This window comes from Haliotis asinina, chromosome 5 (assembly GCF_037392515.1).
Source record: "Haliotis asinina isolate JCU_RB_2024 chromosome 5, JCU_Hal_asi_v2, whole genome shotgun sequence".
Classification (NCBI taxonomy): domain Eukaryota; kingdom Metazoa; phylum Mollusca; class Gastropoda; order Lepetellida; family Haliotidae; genus Haliotis; species Haliotis asinina.
This window is the reverse complement of record NC_090284.1, coordinates 44,298,758-44,319,587: the sequence shown is the minus strand read 5'-3', so window position 1 is coordinate 44,319,587 and position 20,830 is coordinate 44,298,758.

Genomic DNA, 20,830 nt, shown 5'->3' with positions numbered 1-20,830 from the left:
CCACCCTACTATCCTAATGCTCTAAATGAAGCAAGTCTAGATTTCCTAAGGTTTTGAATGTCCCATCTCAGTGGAGCTCCTTTTCTTTTGAAATAGGTTTAGATGTTACTGTCAAAATTAATTATGTTCACTCCCTTAGTATTAGGCTAGGCATTACTCTGTCTCATAGTTCCTAGTCTAGGCTAGGCATTAGTCTGTCTCATAGTTCCTAGTCTAGGCTAGGCATTAGTCTGTCTCACAGTTCCTAGTCTAGGCTAGGCATTACTCTGTCTCATAGTTCCTAGTCTAGGCTAGGCATTAGTCTGTCTCATAGTTCCTAGTCTAGGCTAGGCATTAGTCTGTCTCACAGTTCCTAGTCTAGGCTAGGCATTAGTCTGTCTCATAGTTCCTAGTCTAGGCTAGGCATTAGTCTGTCTCACAGTTCCTAGTCTAGGCTAGGCATTAGTCTGTCTCACAGTTTCTAGTCTAGGCTAGGCATTAGTCTGTTTCACAATTCCTGAACTACATTCATTTCCTCAATGCCCAACCATTTCTGCATTTTCGAAAGCCCTAAATGAAAGCTCTTTACTCAGGTTCTAAATTTCCCATCTGACTGGAGCTCCTTTTAAATTGAAATGAGTTTATTTGTTACTATTAAAATTATACGTACATGTATTTTGAGACTAAGTGTTAGTCCTGGCAGCAGAAGTATGTTGTGTAGAGATGAAGGGGTGGGTAACGTTGAGGTACAGGTATATGTGGTACTAAGGGACAAGGTTGGCTTGTGATCCTGATCAAGGTTGGGCAAACCCAGGGAGGTAATGGGTGGTTCTCATGACGTTTGAAACAACCCAGGCTAGAGATGGGTGGTGCTTTTGTTGAGATTGTGTTGCATAGGCCACACCCAGCTAATTAATCGGCTGTGCTTTTTTATCAAGTTTGGATGGAACTGTCCACACCAAGGGAGATGACAGGTGGTGCTTTTGTCAAGATTAAGGGCTCCTGAGAATGGGACGCATATGCCACTCCCAAGGTATGGAAGGCAGAGCTTCTGAAACTGTGTTGCACTTGCCATAAGAACATGATGAGATGTCCAGAGGCAGGCTGGTGTTGAAACACCAAGAAAATGAGCTGTTGTTCTGGAACAAGGGTGGGAAGAATATGCCAAATGTCTGGACGATGTGTCTTATTCAACGATGTTCCTGCAGGGTACAGGGTGATGAATGTCCATAACCGGGTGTGGCAACACTAGCAGTGTTAGGGACATGCTGGTTTGACTGAGATGAGTGTCACCAGAGACAGTATCACACGAGATGACAGTCTGAGTGGGTGTGGACCTGCAGGTCTGGTGAGAAGTGTGTGGGTGCTCTACTGGATATGGACCTCTGTTAGCAGGATGATGGAGAACTTGTTTGACTTGGCCAGACAATGAAAGACTAGATGAACAGTTCAAGCTTTGCTGTAGTGACAGATTAATGGAAGCAGTGACCTGTTGACAATAACACGATCCACAGATGGAGGCAGACGGCAGCAACTGTATACTCCTGGTGGATATGACAGAGCAATCATGGGTTCTGACATGAAGTCCATGGCTGGCACATACAGGACCAATGATGTATCAAGGATAATGACAAGTTCTAGAACCTGTGGAGGCAGACGTACATTTGGGTTGGATCTGCATCTGCTCAGTGGAGGAGTTTGAATGTCATGTCATGATACTGACATCCCAGATCACATAAAGTGGAATACACAGGAATTCGTATCATGATCACAGAAAGAGTGAAAGGGTGAGGTGGGTTTTACACTGCTTTTAGCATAGATGTCGGAGGAGTAAGCATGGGGTATACAACTTTTAGCAATATTCCAGCAATAACACCATGGGAACACCTGAAATAGCCATAACAGTTTGTACCGATGTGGGGAATCGAACCCAGGTCTTCAGTGTGATAAACGAACACTTTAACCATTAGGCTACCCCACATCCATATTAAGGAAAGAAATTACTACAGAAACAGTGAATGCTCAACAAAAGTTTAGGCTACTAAGATTCTTTTGTAAAGGTCACTCTTTAAAAATGAACAATTCTTAACAATTTTCACAAACAGATGGCCGGAAACATTTCACAAAATGTGTCAGCATATTTACAAGTTAAAATGAATTCTGTGATTTACCAAAGTCTCTTCATACTGCGTCCTTGTCATTATACCACATATGATTTGTGAAATTATTATGTACATCATTAGTTCATGAAATGTATCTGCATTTCTGTATCTTTGTACCTCCTACAGTCATATTTGTAGTATATAGAACACTGCCGTTGTTACCTCACAGAAAGCTATGTAATAAATATCGTATCCTATCTCATCTTAGGAACTGATCCACAACAGTTCAAATTAGCAAGGTTTTGCTGTATAGGTATTGCCCAAAACATTTCATTATACCAAGTTCAATCATACAGGGATAATACATCAATGACAAGATACTATGACTAAGTCTTAGTTCTATTATTAATGGTGATGCTACTGTCCCAAAACAACCTACATCCTCTGCAGATGCTGGGACTTTCAATGGTGGGTTTAATAGCTGTTCCTACCACCCCGCACATCAGATACCCTCTTGGGCATACGTGCTGGGGAATAAAGACATCAACAGTATCTACTTGCTCCCTTTTTATCACCTGCATCATCTCCATCGCTGTGGCTACTGGCCTGCTATATGCAACAACTGTCAGCTCCTCATGTCAACAATGTACATGTGATATACTGCATTGTGCCAAGCGGATGTGTTCTGTATGTTAATGCTCATTCACAACCACACACATACATTTCAGTATCCGTTACTGAAGCCAGTCTAATCGCATTGCTCAAGCTGGGACAAATGTATGAGTGAGTGACAATATCTTTGAGAACTGTGAAGCTCTGTTGATTCATTCTTAAATCTAATGTTACAAAAATGCTCAATTCTTAATTTTCAAATTCTTGGCCTTCAAGATTTATGAGAACTATGTGCATCATGTACATAGGGACTTATCTTGAATTGGAGGCAAGATCTATCAGCTTGAGGCCAAAATAAACATGCACTTCAAATTTCAGAAATTCTCCATTCTGTATTTTTTAATTACATGAAGAGAGAAAATGAAAGTCTCCCATGAGGAGACTAGGGCATTTTTGGAAAACTCCTTGCATGGCGCCAGTACAGGGGGTCTGAGTCTGAGGGTGGAATACGAGGCGCCAATGTTTAATGTAAACCCCCCCTGAAGTGATTGTTACCTACAATCCACACAGGAACACTACTGCCTTACTTTTTAGTATCACTCAAATCATGGCATTGCAAAATTCTGTTAATGTTTACGTCCCACTTGTTTACCAGATAAACAATTAACCAGACTTGTACTCTGTGCCCTTGAAGAAAGAATTTATTATGTGCTTGTTTTGTGAAACTTATAGGGTTTTCAAGAAATGTAATACATTGGTTCTCAAGGAATGTCTGACTTAATCCTAAGCCAATTCATGATGATTTTTTTCATATGTCATAAATGATTCAGTACCATTCTCTAATATTGGATATCATCATCATCATCATCATCATCATCATCATCATCATCATCATCATCATCCCGTTCATACATTAACACCATCACCACTAGTGACACCTATTTCTGCATCAATGTTGCAATTTTCCATTATGATTTAATAATCACCTTTGAACAATTTTTCCTTGATAATCATTTTATCATAAATCTGTCACTTTATTCATTTCATAACAATGCGAAGTATTTTTTTTTCACTCAACAAAACTTTTGTCAGATAACAACTTTTAATGTTTCTAATAAAGTTGACATGTCATATAGGACTGTGCATCAGAAAACTTTTGTCAGTTAACACATTTTAATGTTTCTTATCAAGTCGACATTGTACTTAGAATTGCTGGGAAGTACAATGCTGAGCAATAGCAACACTGAAATATGCATATGCTTGTTTGATATCAACCATGTGGACATATAAAGCAAAACAATTTGCACATATCTGAAAACCATTTTCATTTGGATGTAACCTTACACTGATTTGGGTGCAAACAAAGAACGGTAAAGGGGGACCACCCTGACAAACTCCAATCCCTTTCACATTATCGACAACCACCCAAGAAGACGTCCCTCTGTTAGAGGGCTTATACACAGCCCTTACACAACACTGAAACCAACATTCCCACTCTTTTTCCCCAAGTCCAAACACACCCAATTTTTTACTCTGTCTTTAGGCCAAAGGTCATGGATGAAATCTCTGTCAGTGTGCCTAGGTCGAGGAAAGAATTTCAGTAAGGCAACATGGTCCATTTGTTGCACAGCGTGATAAGTGTCAGGAACAACAAGGGACATCTTTTACGTAGCACGCTCCTTGCCTTGTAAAAGCCTAATTCCCGAACTTCATTTTTCACATATTCTTTTGAAAATTCATATGATCATCCTCGGCCCATCGGTCACATTTTTCGGGGCCGTGTACTTGGCAATAGTTATAAACCACTTGAGCTCATCCTAATACACAGATTTATTGACAGTTTTGTCGTGTATTACTTTTCCATCAGTGCTTGTTAAAATGGCAGAATATGCAACAATAAACTTGTTAATGTGTGCAGCGACATAATAATGCAAAAATAATATTTATTGTATAATAATAGCAATAACTGCTGCAGAAGGTCAGACAGCTCTCTTAAGTAGATAATGAGGACAAACATTGTGTTATTACTGTGTAGAGGCTGTCTGTAACTCCCTGCATATAGGGAGGGCCTATAGCTGTCAACACAGTCTACTGGGGCACAGGGGAGACACTTTCTGGGTGTGACCTGAAGGTCACCCAGTGTAATAGCAGGGAAGGAAGGATTTAAGGGCTCATGAGAGGTGTGTGGGGTGCTAGGGATTTACTTTACTGACTCTTTGAATGATCTCAAACCTGTGAGGTGTTCACAAGCTATCACGACAACTTTGGTGTGTGAGTGAGTGAGCGAAAGATTACATGGGGTGAGTGAGAGCACATGGAACAAGTATGAATGAGTGTAATGACAGAGTGAGTGAGTAAATGATACATGAAGTGAGTGAAAGTCCACGGTGTGATTGAGTTAGTGAGTGAGATCACATAGATTGAGTGAGTGAAAGTGATTATGCATGGTAGTAGGTGCCATTTCATGGTGTTGATTGAGTTAGTAAGATCACTTATATAGAGTGAGTGAGTGAGAGTAATAACACATGGTTCATAGTTTCAAATGGCTATTATTTGTATGTATTACAAGGGGGTAATTGCAGTAGCTGGAACCGTGAAACAAATACATATGCAGTACATGATGAACGTTAACTCAGACCAACCCTACTTGTTCTTGGTGTTTCACGTAATGTGCATGCCACCTTGTCACACAGACCAATAAAACAGAAACTATGATCCTTTGCTAAACAACTTTTGTCTTAAGTTGAAAAAAAAATTCTGAGATTCAAATTTTTAATTGACAAGATAATTATGAGGTTTTGGAATCTTAATTTCACTTTAATTGATTTGCAGTTAAGTTTAAAGTGAAATTCACCTGTACATTTTCACTGCAGACAGACCATTAGATACCTGGAGCCCTGTCTCTCCTGGACTCCCTGCAGGATGAGAAGGATGATGAGTGGTTGAGAGTGCAAGGTGTCAGTGAGTGGGATTAAGTGAATACCTGAATGGACAGTGGGGCTATTGAGCAAGTGAGTAAAAGTGAGGGATCAAGTGAGTGGGTGTGACTAGAGGGCAGAATGACCAGATGGGTTGAGATTGGTTGAATGGTTGAATGAGTGAATGAATTATTGAATTGGTGAGTCAATGACATATGACAGAATGACAGATTTGTTAGCTGAATGAGTAAAAGAATCAGCGAATGGCTGAGTGAGTGATGCATTCACATATGACGCAGTTCAAATATTTCTTTGAGCATTCTGAGCAAAAAACATTTATTTCAGCATAAATGTCCACATTTACTGCATGAAAATCATAAATACAAAAAAACATCAGTATTCCAAGTTTCAACAAGAAATATTTCGGCTGCAGAAAAAGAAAACAATGGCAGATGGAGACATTTCACCCCAGCTCTTCAAATCAGACATATAAGGATGACTAATAAGTGAGGTAAGGTGAGTGAGCTGTGGGGAGGATTTTAAGCAACTTTCATCAGTACTGAAACCAGTACCATGCAGGGACACTACCTATAGAATTTATATAATGCATCTATGTGGGCAATCAAAACCTGGTCTTTAGCTTGACAAGCAAACACTTGGACCATTATGCTACCTGATTCCCCTTGCAGCAAGGAAAGGACTTCAACATCACCAACAGAAGAGGTGTCTTGGGAGTAGATGCTCCCAAAGGAGCTCTCATGGACGATAACAGTTGCAAAGAATTACTACATGAGCTGAAACACTGTCTACATACTGAGATAACATCCTACAGACCTAATGATCCAGTTTTATTTTGTGCAAATAAACAGCTAATACAAGTTCCACACATCTAATGGTCTAAATTAATATTTGTCCAAATACAAAAACAGATGTGAAACTCACTTTGATAAATATTACTAATGAACTTTTTTTTATTTGTTTGGTTTATTTTTGTTTATTTTTTCAAATTTTAACAAAAATTTTAATCTGATGTTAGAGGGTATTAACATATGACTGTCTTATTAAAAAAAAAAAAAAGGTTTTAAAATAATTGATTGTAAACCAATTGTCTGAGCTTCCCATCCTCGTTAGCATCAGTCAGACAGAAATGTGAGTGAGTGAGTCGGTCTACTTTTACTTTCAGCAGTAATCCAGCAACATCATGGCGTCTGACACCAGAAATGGAATTCACACATTATACCCATTCTGGGAATCGAACACAGGTCTGTGGCGTGATGAGCAAACACTTTAACCTATAGGCTACCCCACCGCCCCATGGAAATGTGTATAACACTGACGTTACTCCAATACCAAACACTTGTTGTCAGGCAAATATTTTATCAAAGTAATCTTACTTCAACTGAGATCTTAGAGATACTGTCCAGATAATGATTCAAGAGAAACAATCTTACATTCTGGATTGTAACATGAAGCTATCCTGTACTAACACTTTCATTTAACAATATTTGTCCTCACTAATACTATGAAAATGGATTATTACAGACACTAAACGTAATCAAAGAAATGTATAATGAAATATGATAGGCAATGTTAAGTTCAACTTCAAATAATACAAATATTTTTAAATATATCCACAATGACTTAAAACACATTTTGTTCTTATAACAAATATATAAACACATTATCCATCACTTGAAAATTAAAATATGATTTAAAATTAATTTCACAATGATATAATTCAGGATGGTTCATTATTAATTTCACTGAAAACATGTTCATCCTGTTTAATCAACTACACTAAGAAACTGCAAATCTGTTTATTTATCAGTGAAGGAGTTAATTCTGCAATGATTAAAGACCAATTTTATTTTAGGATTTTTGTCTTTTAATAACTTCTGACAACCCACACATGATAACATCTACAAAATCCTGCCATCTAATTGCCAAGTACTGTTTTTGTTTACGGGCTGAACAATGCCCTGTTAACAGCACAAGGGAAGTTACTCTCGTCTCACAACAATACATCTTTCCCAAGAAAATTGAGAGCTATTGAAGGCAATGTAATTTACACCTATCACCACACTTGCCTCTCTTGCAAGCAGACACAGAAACATCCTGCCTATCCTTCTGCCGATGGTAATCTCCATTTAGTTATCCTCATTCCAGGGCCTTCCCTCTTCCAGCCTATCAATCAAGTGAAATACCCTGGGCCCTCATTATAAGAAGCTCCATGGGAGACGTTGTTGCTGGCTGCTTTGTTGACACTTCACTATAGCACAGTAGCTCCAATCTTTGTCCTCAGGACTATTTTGAATGGTATGACTATAATGCACAGTTTAATTGATGATGAATTTAAAAAGTAATTAGAGCTGAACTGTTATAAGGCAGACTGGGAGTATTTGTCAAATTCAAAGAAAAAAGATTCTTGTTCATTTTGGTTGACATTTTTTTTCACTGAGTATTTCATTATAAAGCAAAATTTCAATTCTTTGTTCCTCTGACACAAAAAGGTATGATGTGATTTGATAAAGCGGAACAAATTTGATTCATACACACTTGTGTTAAGAGCTATCATTGGCTGAAATTAAACAGCAATTTCACTATAAGGCAGATTCAGCAAGTGATGCTTTATGAAGCAGAGTAAGTAGAACACTCATGACTGTACCACAACATGAATGAAGGCCATGATATGTGTAAAAACATTTTGCCGTCTCATCTAACATCTTAGTTACAGGTTGACAGGCACTAACTGATTATCTGTAAATCTTCATGAGATTAGATACATGCCCTCCCTGCATATGAGCACTGAACATACTCAGTGCTTTGATAAATCTATGTATCTACATCTGTACACACTTCCACAAACATGCAAAAAATATGTGAACATGTGCATGTTTGCCGGTGTGTTTTGGTTGTTTAATGGTGAAGGAGCAATATATTTAATCTATAAGACAGCACGCTATTAACATGTCTGAACAAGGCAGTCCAGTGATTGATATTATGAGCAACTATTCACACCATCAGGATATTACAACTCCCCATTATTAATCTAATGAAAACTGGGATTGTTTTCAACATACTTTTCAGAACGTTTTAAAAACAAAACTAAAAAAAATAATAATTAAAACAATAAAATATAGGTTTACAATGATATCTCGAGATTATATTGATACATATCTGTTAACACATAATAAGTACAACCATTAACTAGTCAGAACATTTATCACATAACAGCAGGTATTGTTGATGCAATAACCCAGTTCATTAAACTTGGCATCACAATCCAATAAACATGCAAATAAGGTCATGTAGCAGAAACTATTTTTAAGCTTTGTATATATCTATGCAGTACCTTCTTTCTCAATAAACTAAACACTAATGTTCCAGATATGCTACGATGGGAATTTCCTCATATATCACCAAGATTCTGTGGACAAATATGTCAGCAAGACAGTGGAACTATGATAAATCAGGCAGATCACTCAAATATCGAATTCCTGCACAATGTCTGAAGCTAATACCTTCTCTCTCTTTCTTTGTGTGTGTGTGTGTGTGTGTGTGTGTGTGTGTGTGTGTGTGTGTGTGTGTGTGTGTGTGTGTGTGTGTGTGTGTGTGTGTGTGTGTGTGTGTGCACGCGCGCGCCCAGACAGACAGAGAGACTCACTTTTGATGAAGGAACTTGAATTTTATGACTGATACATTTGTCTATGCATGTCCATTTTTAATTTGGGGAGGTGGGGTAGTCCTGTAGTGAAAGCATTTGGTAGTCATACTATAATGGGGTTGACACCCCATTGGACTGATATCGCCCCGACTTGATATTGCTGAAATAATGCTGAAAGAGGCATAAAACCCAACTCACTCACTCACTCCCTCACTTTCAAACACAAAATAAACAGATATATATTACCAACTGACAAATTACATCTGTGTACCTTTATAATAACAGACAGAATGTAAAGCAAGTTTGAAAGTCTGTTGAGTTTTTCATTGACTGCGTGACAATATTTATTTTTTAATTATTTCAAGCCACTTTGCTAACCATTGGGTGTTAAGGTGAGCTGAATGTCATCTGTAGTTACATCTTTAGTCATGAAGTGAGGATACAGAAGCTGGTATCTTGATAAGAGCGGAGTTTATGATTATACGGATTACATTCCACTGTTATTGCATGGTGGTAATAAATTACAGTCTAGTAAATCTCAATGCATTTGCTGAAGAAGTTTCTGAGATTTTATCTTTGCAATATAATTAACAATGGCAAAAGTTCAACACAGATAATGGAGTTAGTGTGTCTCACTACCCTTGAATCATACCTTCGTCCCTTTTCCCACAGCACAGACCCATAGCAAGTCTAGATTCCATCCTTGTCCTATATCTCCCACCTCATAGTGGCACCTTTTGAATTTAAACTGGATAGCTTGTTTCAATCAAAGTGATAGTCTAATTATGGTGTCTGAATGGAAACACTGAATCTCTATCTTATTATGTGACAAGGTGAGTCTTATTAATCTCAAGGTAAAGACTCAAGGAGAAAATCTGTCAGTGCTCATGACGTTGATCAGTGGATTGTCTGATACAGACTGGATTATTTACAGTATGATGGCATTCTGTAAATAATCGAGTATGAACCAGACAATCCAGTGATCAGCAGCATGATCATCGATCTGCGCAGTTGGGATCCGATGACATGTGTCAACCAAATCAGCAAGCCTGACCACCTGGGGTGGCTAGTCGCAAGCATGGGTTGCTGAAGGCCTATTCTACCCTGGGACCTTCACGGGTCGGATTATTTACAGATCATTGTCAAATGGCTGGAATATTGCTGAGTGCATCATTAAACAAACAAACAAACACAAAATGGGTTCATTCCAATTTCTGATTTTCTGTATTGGCTGGTTAAGACAGACGCATATATTTGGTATATTGCTGAGTCCCGCATTAATCAACAAATCAACCTAGAATAAAGGTGAGCTAAAGAAGACCCCTGTTATTTTAAACCTGCTGCAACATGGCATGTGAACAAGTCCTCCTACTGATAACCCTTGTAAAGGCAGCCATCACAATATGCGCAGATACAGGGCGTTGTTCCAGGTGTGCTGCACAAACACTGTGCTTGAGATTTACTTTAATAAACACTCTATCTTGCTGTAATCGTAGCAAGGATTACCCCCGTCATCCCATATAAGACTATCAGGGGCTTCAAATAGTAACAGTGCAGTTTTCCATGTCCTGGAATTATACTTTTTGTCACTGTATGGCTGCGATAACATGGGCAGCAGTAAAATAGAGTCTTCTTCACCTGACTGATTGAGTTCACACATGTTTAGTCTGACCACTGCCTTATGGGAGTGAGTGAGTGAGTTTAGTTTTACACCGCACCCAGCAATATTCTAGCTGTAAGGCAGCAGTTCATAAATGATAAAGTCTGGACCAGAATCCAGTTATCAACATCATGAGCATCCATGAGCAATTGGGAACCGATGACATGTGTCAACTAAGTCGGCGAGCCTTCTACCCTTGATCTTCAAAGGCATATGCCTTACAGAACATGTTACTGATATAATGGCTTGCCAGTTATATTTGGAAGGGAAATCCAAAGGGATGCATCTTTGATGTTTACTAACACAAATGAGCAGATTTTATGTTGACAAATATAATCAAAACACACATCAGATTCGCACCCCTGGGCATAGGTTTCTGAAAGACAGTTGGGTAGCTTAGTGATTAATGCAGTCACTTGTCATGCCAAATACCTGGTTTGATTCCCTGCATTGGTACAATTTGTGAAGCCCACTGTTGGCAACCCTCGTCGTCATATTGCTGGAACTGTGCTATCACAAAAATCTGAGACATTTGACAACTCAGCCATTACGCAATGAAGACATTCCAGGCAGGTATATTCTCAGCAGCAATATTGATAGAATTCAAGTTCACTACCTTTAGAGGCATCTATTCATGACTGAGGATCTAATTAGGCTTACAATGTAGGATTAAAAATCTGCAAAGTGAATACTTTATACAGATAAATGTCTTTAATGTTCAAGAGTAAACTGTCATCAGAAAGTTGTACAAAAGTTGGTTTGACATCATGAGGTCAATTACAAGCTAACAATATTTTTATAATACAGGTAGTGTTTTTCACATAACTTGAAACATGAACTATTTATTCCCCCCAAAATATTGCAGTACCCATGACAAAGAAGTCCAAGCACTGGTCAGCAGAACCATCTCACTTAATGTAATCAATTTCATGCACGCATTTTGCAAAAATGTAAGAGCTGGACATGGTGTCATTTCTTTCTAATTATGAATTGGAAAAAATAAATCCTTTCATGCCTTTATACTGGACAACAGATTTAATGGCCAATGGGCATGTTCCCATTTATTACTCTATGGTTGTCTGCCTAGGACAAGAGGACTGTCAACCAGCTGGATGCATCTTGCAGCAACATTGCATCTGTAGCAGTGAAGCAATGGAGGGCAATATCAAGAGACTGAACTGCACTTTTGTTATCATCCATTTGTCTAACTCCCTGAATTCCCATTCAATAAGTATAGGAGGAAACATGCCTCTAAGGTTTTGGTAGACAATTGACAATTGACAAAACCATGGGGTCGGGAAATCCCGAGGTTCAGAGCCTCTTGGGATTTCCCTCTCCCTCCGGTTTTACAATGTCTACCAAACCCGCAAAGTGTTCTCTCTAACATATATTCCGTCAGTGATGGGTAATTACACTGTAGATGATCATTTAATGAAGTTACATAACAAAAACTGAATCGCTCATAAAATCAATTTAATGAAAGTAACTATAAGTAGATAATTTAACCTCATCACCTTCGTCAGCTCGGTGGCCGTGTGGTAGAGCGTCTGACGACTGACCTGAGATTTGTGATCCTAATCCTGTTTGGGAAAACGTTTGTATTCAGAATTCAATCTTGAATGATATTTTTGAATTAATTTCAAAAACTTATGCATCATTTGAATGATGTTCCTATAAAGTTAAGAAAAGTAAAACCTGGAAAGCGGTCTTACTAACGAAAAGTAAAACCTGGGAAGAGGTCTTTCTAGTGAAAAGTAAAACCTGTCCCTCCAAAACCAAAACCTCAAATGCAGTTATTCTGGGAAAACAAAAGATGTCCTAATATATAGTGAGAAGCACACGTTAGTTTTATATGGCATTTAAAAGGTCTACCCCTACAGCCTATCTGTTACCAGAGTCAAGGAGGATGCATATTTCTCCTAAATCCTACTGTAGAAATACTCTCTTAGTCTTCATACAGGTTTACGTGCACAAATCAAGATTACCCTATGTATTTTTCCTTGGCTTTTTCACTTTCTTGGGTACCTGGTATTAGTTGTAGAATCTCAGGCTCTTGTCAGTTTCTTGGGCACCTGGTATTAGTGGTAGAATCTCAGGCTCTTGTCAGTTTCTTGGGTGCCTGGTATTAGGGGTAGAATCTCAGGCTCTTGTCAGTTTCTCGGGCACCTGGTAAAAGTGGTAGAAACACAGACTTTTCTCCATTCCATCCTTTGGTGACCCTGGTAACGGTGGTAGAAACATAGGCTTTTGTCCATTCTATCCTTTGTGGACCTGGTAACAGTGGTAGAAACATAGGCTTTTGTACACTCCATTCTTTGTGGACCAGGTAACAGCGGTAGAAACATAGGCTTTTGTCCATTCCATTCTTTGGGCACCTGGTAACAGTGGTAGAAACATAGGCTTTTGTACATTCCATTCTTTGGGCACCTGGTAACAGTGGTAGAAACACAGGCTCCTCTTCATTCTTTCTGCCCCTGGTAACGGTGGCAGAAACTTAGGCTCTTTTCAGTTATTGGGCCACTGATAAGAATGTGAAAGAAACTTAGGTTCTAGCATTCTCTTTGGGTATTTAGTAACACTGATAGCAGGTGATTCTCTTGTCCAAGCCATGGCCATGTGTCTTTACTCCATACTATGATGTATCATCAAACAAAAGCAGTAACTGTAGATTATTCACTGGATGGTCTTCCAGATTATTTATTTTATTCAAATAAATGTTAATGATTTCCAATACCTGACATCAAACCTCATTCTTTCTTTATTCAGTCACTTTCCAGATTACATCAACCCTTCAGTCCATTCCCATCTCACATTTCCTCTTCCCTTTTAGTCCGGTGGCTGAATGCAATTTTCAGTCCTAACCTTGCATTTTAGGTCCCACAGTATTTTCTTGCTGGTTTTATAAGTTTAATATATGTAGATCATGAAACAGCCGGATGACAACTTGGCACCCTTGAGGGTTTTGAATAAAACATGTTTGAAGATGCAGCCCCTGACAACTCAAGTGCCAACAGAGGGCCATGTGGTGGCACAATAAGTTGTTAGGTAAGTAGGGCAAAATGGAGAACTTCCTGTGAAGTCTGTTTACATTAGCTACCCAGTTGTAACATCATCTGCACAAATATTATGTCACAATGGTAACTCATTTTTGATGTGCAACCTCTTTCCTTTCTTATGCTCCTCTTAAGGCCTACCATACAAACGGTCTTCTAGTCTCATCTTACTTTATGAAGTCATTAAATGAATATATTTCTTTCAGATATCGCTGTAATACCGAATCCCTCCAAAAGTCCCAGTGTTTGAGTGTACACAATGTAAAATGAACTTTAAAAATCAGGCATATTGAGTTCTCATCAGAGAATGAAACATGAACTTGCTTATAATTTCAACAGTGAACTGTGTATCTGGAAGATGTTATCATTCTGCGATTTTACAATTTCCATGTGCTTCAAAGTATTCAATACATGCAATTTTTTTACGTCATTTAACATAAAAAGAAGTTTAAATTGAAGTCTTATCTTTGTTCTTGTAAGTCTGAAGAAGTCGCCTCCCGTGGACTTGAAATAGCAATCTCCGTCCTTATCAGTGGATTGAGTTTGCACTTGTTCACTTTATGGTCAAAGTCAAAATGACCACTTAGATATGCTATTCACAGACAGTGATTGACGTTTTAAATCACCAAAATATGTTAATGTTGAATGTGACACTATGAAGAATACTTTATTTACAAAACTGAAGAGAAACCGTATCACGGCGCATATTTTCGTGAACAAAGTACAAAACCCATTTGGTCGAACGAGGGACCACATTGTGCAGAATCGAAAGACTGACACTAAGAAGCATGAACACATGTTTGAAGTTTATTAGACACACAGTGACGAAAAACATTATTGACCAAAGCCTCTTCGTCTTTCCTTGCCGTCATCTCTGACAATATTTATGACGTTTCCGGATGCTACGACTGCCTTTTTTGGATGCTCTGACTGCAGTTTTGTACGCTAAGAGACCATTCTCGGGCACTCTTGTAGCTGATACACAAGTTTTGTTTCCATTTAAAACCATTAGTTTTCTGTTACAGGGCATTTGTTTCATTTTACAGGATATAGTTACAGTTTTGGAAATTTATTTTCCTATTTTATCTTTAGGTGATTTTTGTTCTGTTCTGGTGTATATGAGTTCTGTTTTGATGATTTGATCACTGTTAGTATGGTAGGCCTGCTCCTCGCCAATCATACACCTTCTTGTTTTCATTGCCTTTCTTCCCTTCACTTGGACCGCCCAGACACCCACCACCCTCTCTTATCAGCAGCTTCAAATACTCCTGAGATCCTTCTGTACTCCCCCAAAATCTGAAGGTTCCCTCCCCCTTTAAGTCCCCCTCTGTCTGTACACCCATCTCCTCACTTTACCTCCCTCCACAAGTGAGTCCTGCCTGCAGACATCAACCTGATCAACACAATAACACTAGGGGCGGCCATATTGGAACAACAGCCCTTAGTAAATAATTTGTCAGCCAAATAAAGATAGAGGGTCTCGGGAACAAGTATTTGGATTCCAGGAATAACGTAAACATCCCCCTGACTGGAAGCACAAAGTCAAATTAGAGCAATTACGGGGTCTGCTTTGTAAACTTAGCTAAGTGGGTTTAGCATTAATCAAGTGCATTCAGTATTTGATAGAACCTAATTGCTTCTCAACAAGCTATGCTTGCACTTTTTTACACAGATGAATTAGCTTAAATACTAATCTAAATCACATCCAAAATTAGGAGGATTAACATAATGCAGAATCACACCTTTAAGCTTATCTTGCAACACATACGTTTGGTTGGCTACACCATCAGTTTTCACACTGTGTTAATGTGACAATATTTTACGCCCAATTTATTCTCAATAAAGTCAAATAATGCAAACGCCTTTTTATCATATTAAATAATCATCATAACTGTTAGTCTATACAGAAAATACAGAGACTGTCATATCCTTTGCATCTGAAGGTGAAAATTGTTTTAAGCAGAGGAGCAGCATACTCTGATGGCAGTAACGAGACGTTTAACCTCTACGTCTCTTTAACATTGGAGATGTAAAAAAACGCACCCTATGAATAACTGTTAACTCGTGTATTGAGGCATCTCACGCTTTAAACAGCAAGAATCATCGAGAAAGAGGACAGGATATTAGACAGAGTACAATGAAAACATGACAAGCTTATGTCCCCCACGTTTTTGTTTGCTAATTTGTTCAACATGGATGCCTGTTTATTGGCTATTTGCTTGGCGATAATCCTGTATCATTGTTCGATTGAGTTCACGATGTCAACACGATACGAGTGAATATGCTGGCTTTTCTGCTCAATTCCTCTAAAGATGTAAGTGGCCACTGATGGTTTGGTGGGAAGACAGCCACTGGTCTCTCACTTGGCCTGTCACTGGCGACCTCGGTGGGCTCTAGTGACCTCTGCATTGTGTGAGAATGACAGTGAATGAGTGAGTTGGTTTTACACCATTTTGGGCAATATTCTAACAACATCATGGTGGGCCACAGGACTAGGTTCCATACATGATACTCATATCATGAATTAAAACTAGGTCATTAGCATGACAAGCTAACACTTTAACCACTAGACTACCCACTGTAATATCCAGGGCAGTTATACAGCACTTTCAGGACCAATCATCGGTGGAATACTTTGTATTTTAAATGTAAGATGATTAAAAATTACAAAATAAAACTTTCAAAAGGATTATTTTAAAGAATTGCTTCTAATGCAACTAATGAAATGAAATATACGTGAACGACACTAACAAATTCTTACTTTTTGTATTATCATAAACTGTAACATACAGTCTTTGTTGCAGTGAATCATGTCTTCAAGGTACATACAATACACATAGTGAGTGAGTGAGTGAGTGAGTATGGTTTTTATGATACTTTTAGCAATATCCCAGCAACATCAAGGAGGAGAGTCACCAGAAATGGACTTCACACATTGTACCAATACAGGGAATTGAACCCAGGTCTTTGGTGTGAGCAGCAAACACTTTTACCACTAGGCTACCATATCGCCCCTCAACACACATACACTAGACATGACATGACTAATGTTAGATTGAAAAATAACAAATGATATTTGACTATATGATCCGAACACCTGCGGATTAATGAAAGGAAGTATGCAGGTGACATTAGCACTTGCCTAACCTGAACGAACCATGCATGTTGATTGGGCTATATCAAATTCTTAAAGAATATCTCTATTATTATTAATAATAATTGCAACTTGAAAATCCATTTTCTGCATCAACGACTCTGAAAACTAACATATCCTGTCAAACTGTCTCCATGCAGCTCTTACACAGTTACAAAGCACAACAGCACAGGTTTATAACTGAAATACAAGACGTTAGTGGTTTTGAAGTGTGACACTCGACGCTTGACAAATCAGACTTGCATGGCCAGCTTTATGCTTCTTACACACCTCAACTTTTCTTACCTGAGGAAATACCTATCTCATTGTTCACGACACATGACTCATGTCTCACTGGCATCATATTACACTGCAGAAAATGAAATTCCATTCGTCTGGGATGACTTCAAACATTTATTTTTTTTCCATGGTTATAAGATCCTGACATACATTCGCAACAAATTGGGAGTCATTTAGCAATGATGTGAATATAAGACATCTTTCATGAGTGAGTGAGCGTAGCTTTATGCGACACTCAGCAATATTCTAGCTATATGGCAGTGGTCTGTAACTAGTCGAGTCTGGATCAGACAATCCGGTGATCAACAGCATGAGCATCAATCTACACAACTGGGATACAATAGCAAGTGTCAACCAAGTCAGTGAGTCTGATCACCCGATCCCATTAGTTGCTTCCTACAAAAGGCATGGGTTGCCTGAGACTAATTCTAACCTGCATTTTCATGGGTCAAGTGTTTTATGATGTAAGAAAAGAAAAATATTTCATGATGTAAGGCAAGAATAACGTAGTTTCACAGATTACTGCTGCGACCAAGCCTGCACATATCTGGTGCAATGTTGCTCCAAGGGATTGTAGTGCTACACCATGGTACTCATATGCTAATTTACTGGAATCCACACAACCATGGAGCTAAGTTTGGAAACTGGAGCCACTTGTGCAGAAAATGTTATTTTAATTTTCTGTTTGAAAAATTACAAGAAGTCAAGTTTGCCTAGATCAGCTGTTCATATTATTTGTCAGTTTAACAATTTTACTTCTTTGTGTGAATAAAATGTATTATGTAAGCATGAATCTGACCCCTAAAGACATACATATGCTAATACTTGCCACAACCTGTGCCGCTACAAAACCAAACAGATACAGAACACATATAAGAATCTGGATGTGTTGACATTAACCCTGACAACAACAAAAAATGTTCTTCTGCCTTGAAGCTATCAAATGCAGCACTATGTTGTTCAAAATTTGTAACAAAAGCCAGTTTTCATTCTTGCAAGTTAGCAAAATGTATTTTTTGTTTATATTTCAACAATAGACATACATGCTGATGAGTTCAAACACTCCAGAATCCCTCACTATGTGTGGCAAGTGGTGGTATAAAGCCTTTTATATCAAATATCTTCAAAGCCGTGACATGTTTCATACAAATCTTATCCATAAAAATATGAATATTTGCTTCTTAAAAAAATGTAAACAAAGCTGAAGTAGACATCTTACTGTCTAAATCAGCCTATCGAAGTGTTTATTCAACAAATATGGTATATAATGCTGCACAGACTGTCGAATTATTCGTCACAGCTTAAAAGGTTTCAGCTATACATGACACAAAGAGCTGCTTCTGTCTAACATAACAAAAGAACAGTCTTGTCTCACATTCAACAGCCGATTGCAATTGCGCCAAAAGGTGATAAACTCCCATCCACCCACATGAGCTGGCAGGGATAAAAACGGACATTTTCAGTCTTTTAAGGCACGATAACAAAGACCTGAGTCAGATCAGTTTTCTGTAATACTGTTTGAATACAATACCAACCACATTTAATGTCGTGTGTTAGTTTTGGTGTTTCTGTTTGTAGCAGATCAGTATCCACACATTCATTTGGTCAACTGTATTTCGTTAACACTTGCATAAGAACATGAGGTGTTTAATATCCAGAATGTAATTCTCTTAACAAAGGGATTGTGAAAATACTGCCTTTTGAGCACAGATCAACTGAACAGATAGGCAGGTGTTTATATCACAAGGAATTTCTTATCACAATATTAAAGACACTTGTATTTTGAAAAATATTGATTTCAAAACTTGAAAAACACCTATCGTTTATTTAAATATCTGGTGATATAATCCTAAATTTCATGTTGCAAATCGTACACCAGAACAGAGATTTCCAGAAAGAAAGTTGTTACTCGAGTTAAATCATATTTTTGTAGATATAACACATTCACAAGAAAAGTCAATTAAAATGATACACAAATTCAAACCAGACTGTTTTTTTTTTAATTTCACATGTAACATATCAACAATGTCATTTGGAGAAAAAATATCTAAAGATGTGATGGAAACATTTCAACCTAAAAATTGAATATTTTTTTAGTTGTCCAACACATAAATTTAGAAATCACATTGAGCACTATCAACTAGACTGTATGTTTCAGTGTCTGTATGAAAGACTAATTATCAGCGAGAAGTGACCATTACATTTTAAATATTAAAAAAAGACAACAAAACCAACACACTTATAACCATTAATCTCTCAGTATAGAAAGCTGAAAACAATTAAATGAAATCAAATATTGCTACTGTTTGTGATGTATATATTTGCTACCAAAGTCCAACTCTCACTGTTACTGTTTAAAGGCCATCTATAAAACATCCCCCCAAAACAAACATGCCCAGCCCCCTCTCATAGATATGAAACATACAAGTCAACTATGAATCCTGTATATCACCTGACTGAAATAGACAAGCATAGATTGCGACCAGCCTAAGACAACGCACGTTAAAACCACTGTCACACCAGAGATTTATTGCAAATCTGTCTTGTTACCTTCTTATCAAGGTGTAAATAATGATTGTACTGATAACACATCCAGCTACTTGAAGGCCACTTGTACATTTCCGTGAGTTACACAGCATTACGTTGACCTAATATTAGTGTAAAGTAGGGTAAAAATACTGTCAAGATTTTTTTTACCATTTACTCATATCAAAATTAATCCCCCACCAAATCTAATGCAATATCCCTTTGTGTGTCTTTCAAATTCTATAACTTTTACACTTTACAATGCATTCTAAAGATTTGGGCATCAACGACCCATCAATCAAATATTTCAAGGAGTCCTTTTGCCATTTGAAAGACTGAATTTTTCTGTGAATAGTCCTGTTTTTAAAATGTCCTGATTCACTTGTATTTTCAGTGATTTGAAAACACATACAAGACATCTTGAATCACACAGGCCTCTTTTAGTTTTAGGTTTCACACAAATATTTGAAAGTCACAAGATACAATTTCATTGTTCATCATTTCTAATGCAGCAGAGGTCAAGGTATATTCAGAACTGACTGAAAGGCTATTAAGCATAATGATTTCATTCTTACAGATTAACATTGTATTAACTGAATCACTGAAACTTGCAATTACATACGAAAAAACATACTGTTATTTGATCAACCTATCAATGATGGCCCTAAATGTCACAATCAATAAATGATTATTTGTCATTGTATACATTGATAATTCACTATATTTCAATCAAGCAGAAGCTGTACACCCTAGGCACTTAAAGCTAAAGGGAGGTAACTCAGACTATGTACAACTTTGTGGGTGAAAAGTTCCATATATCCAACAGTTAGCTCAGCAGTGTTTCATTTGTTCGCTGTCACCCATGAAATGTCAAATGCAACAA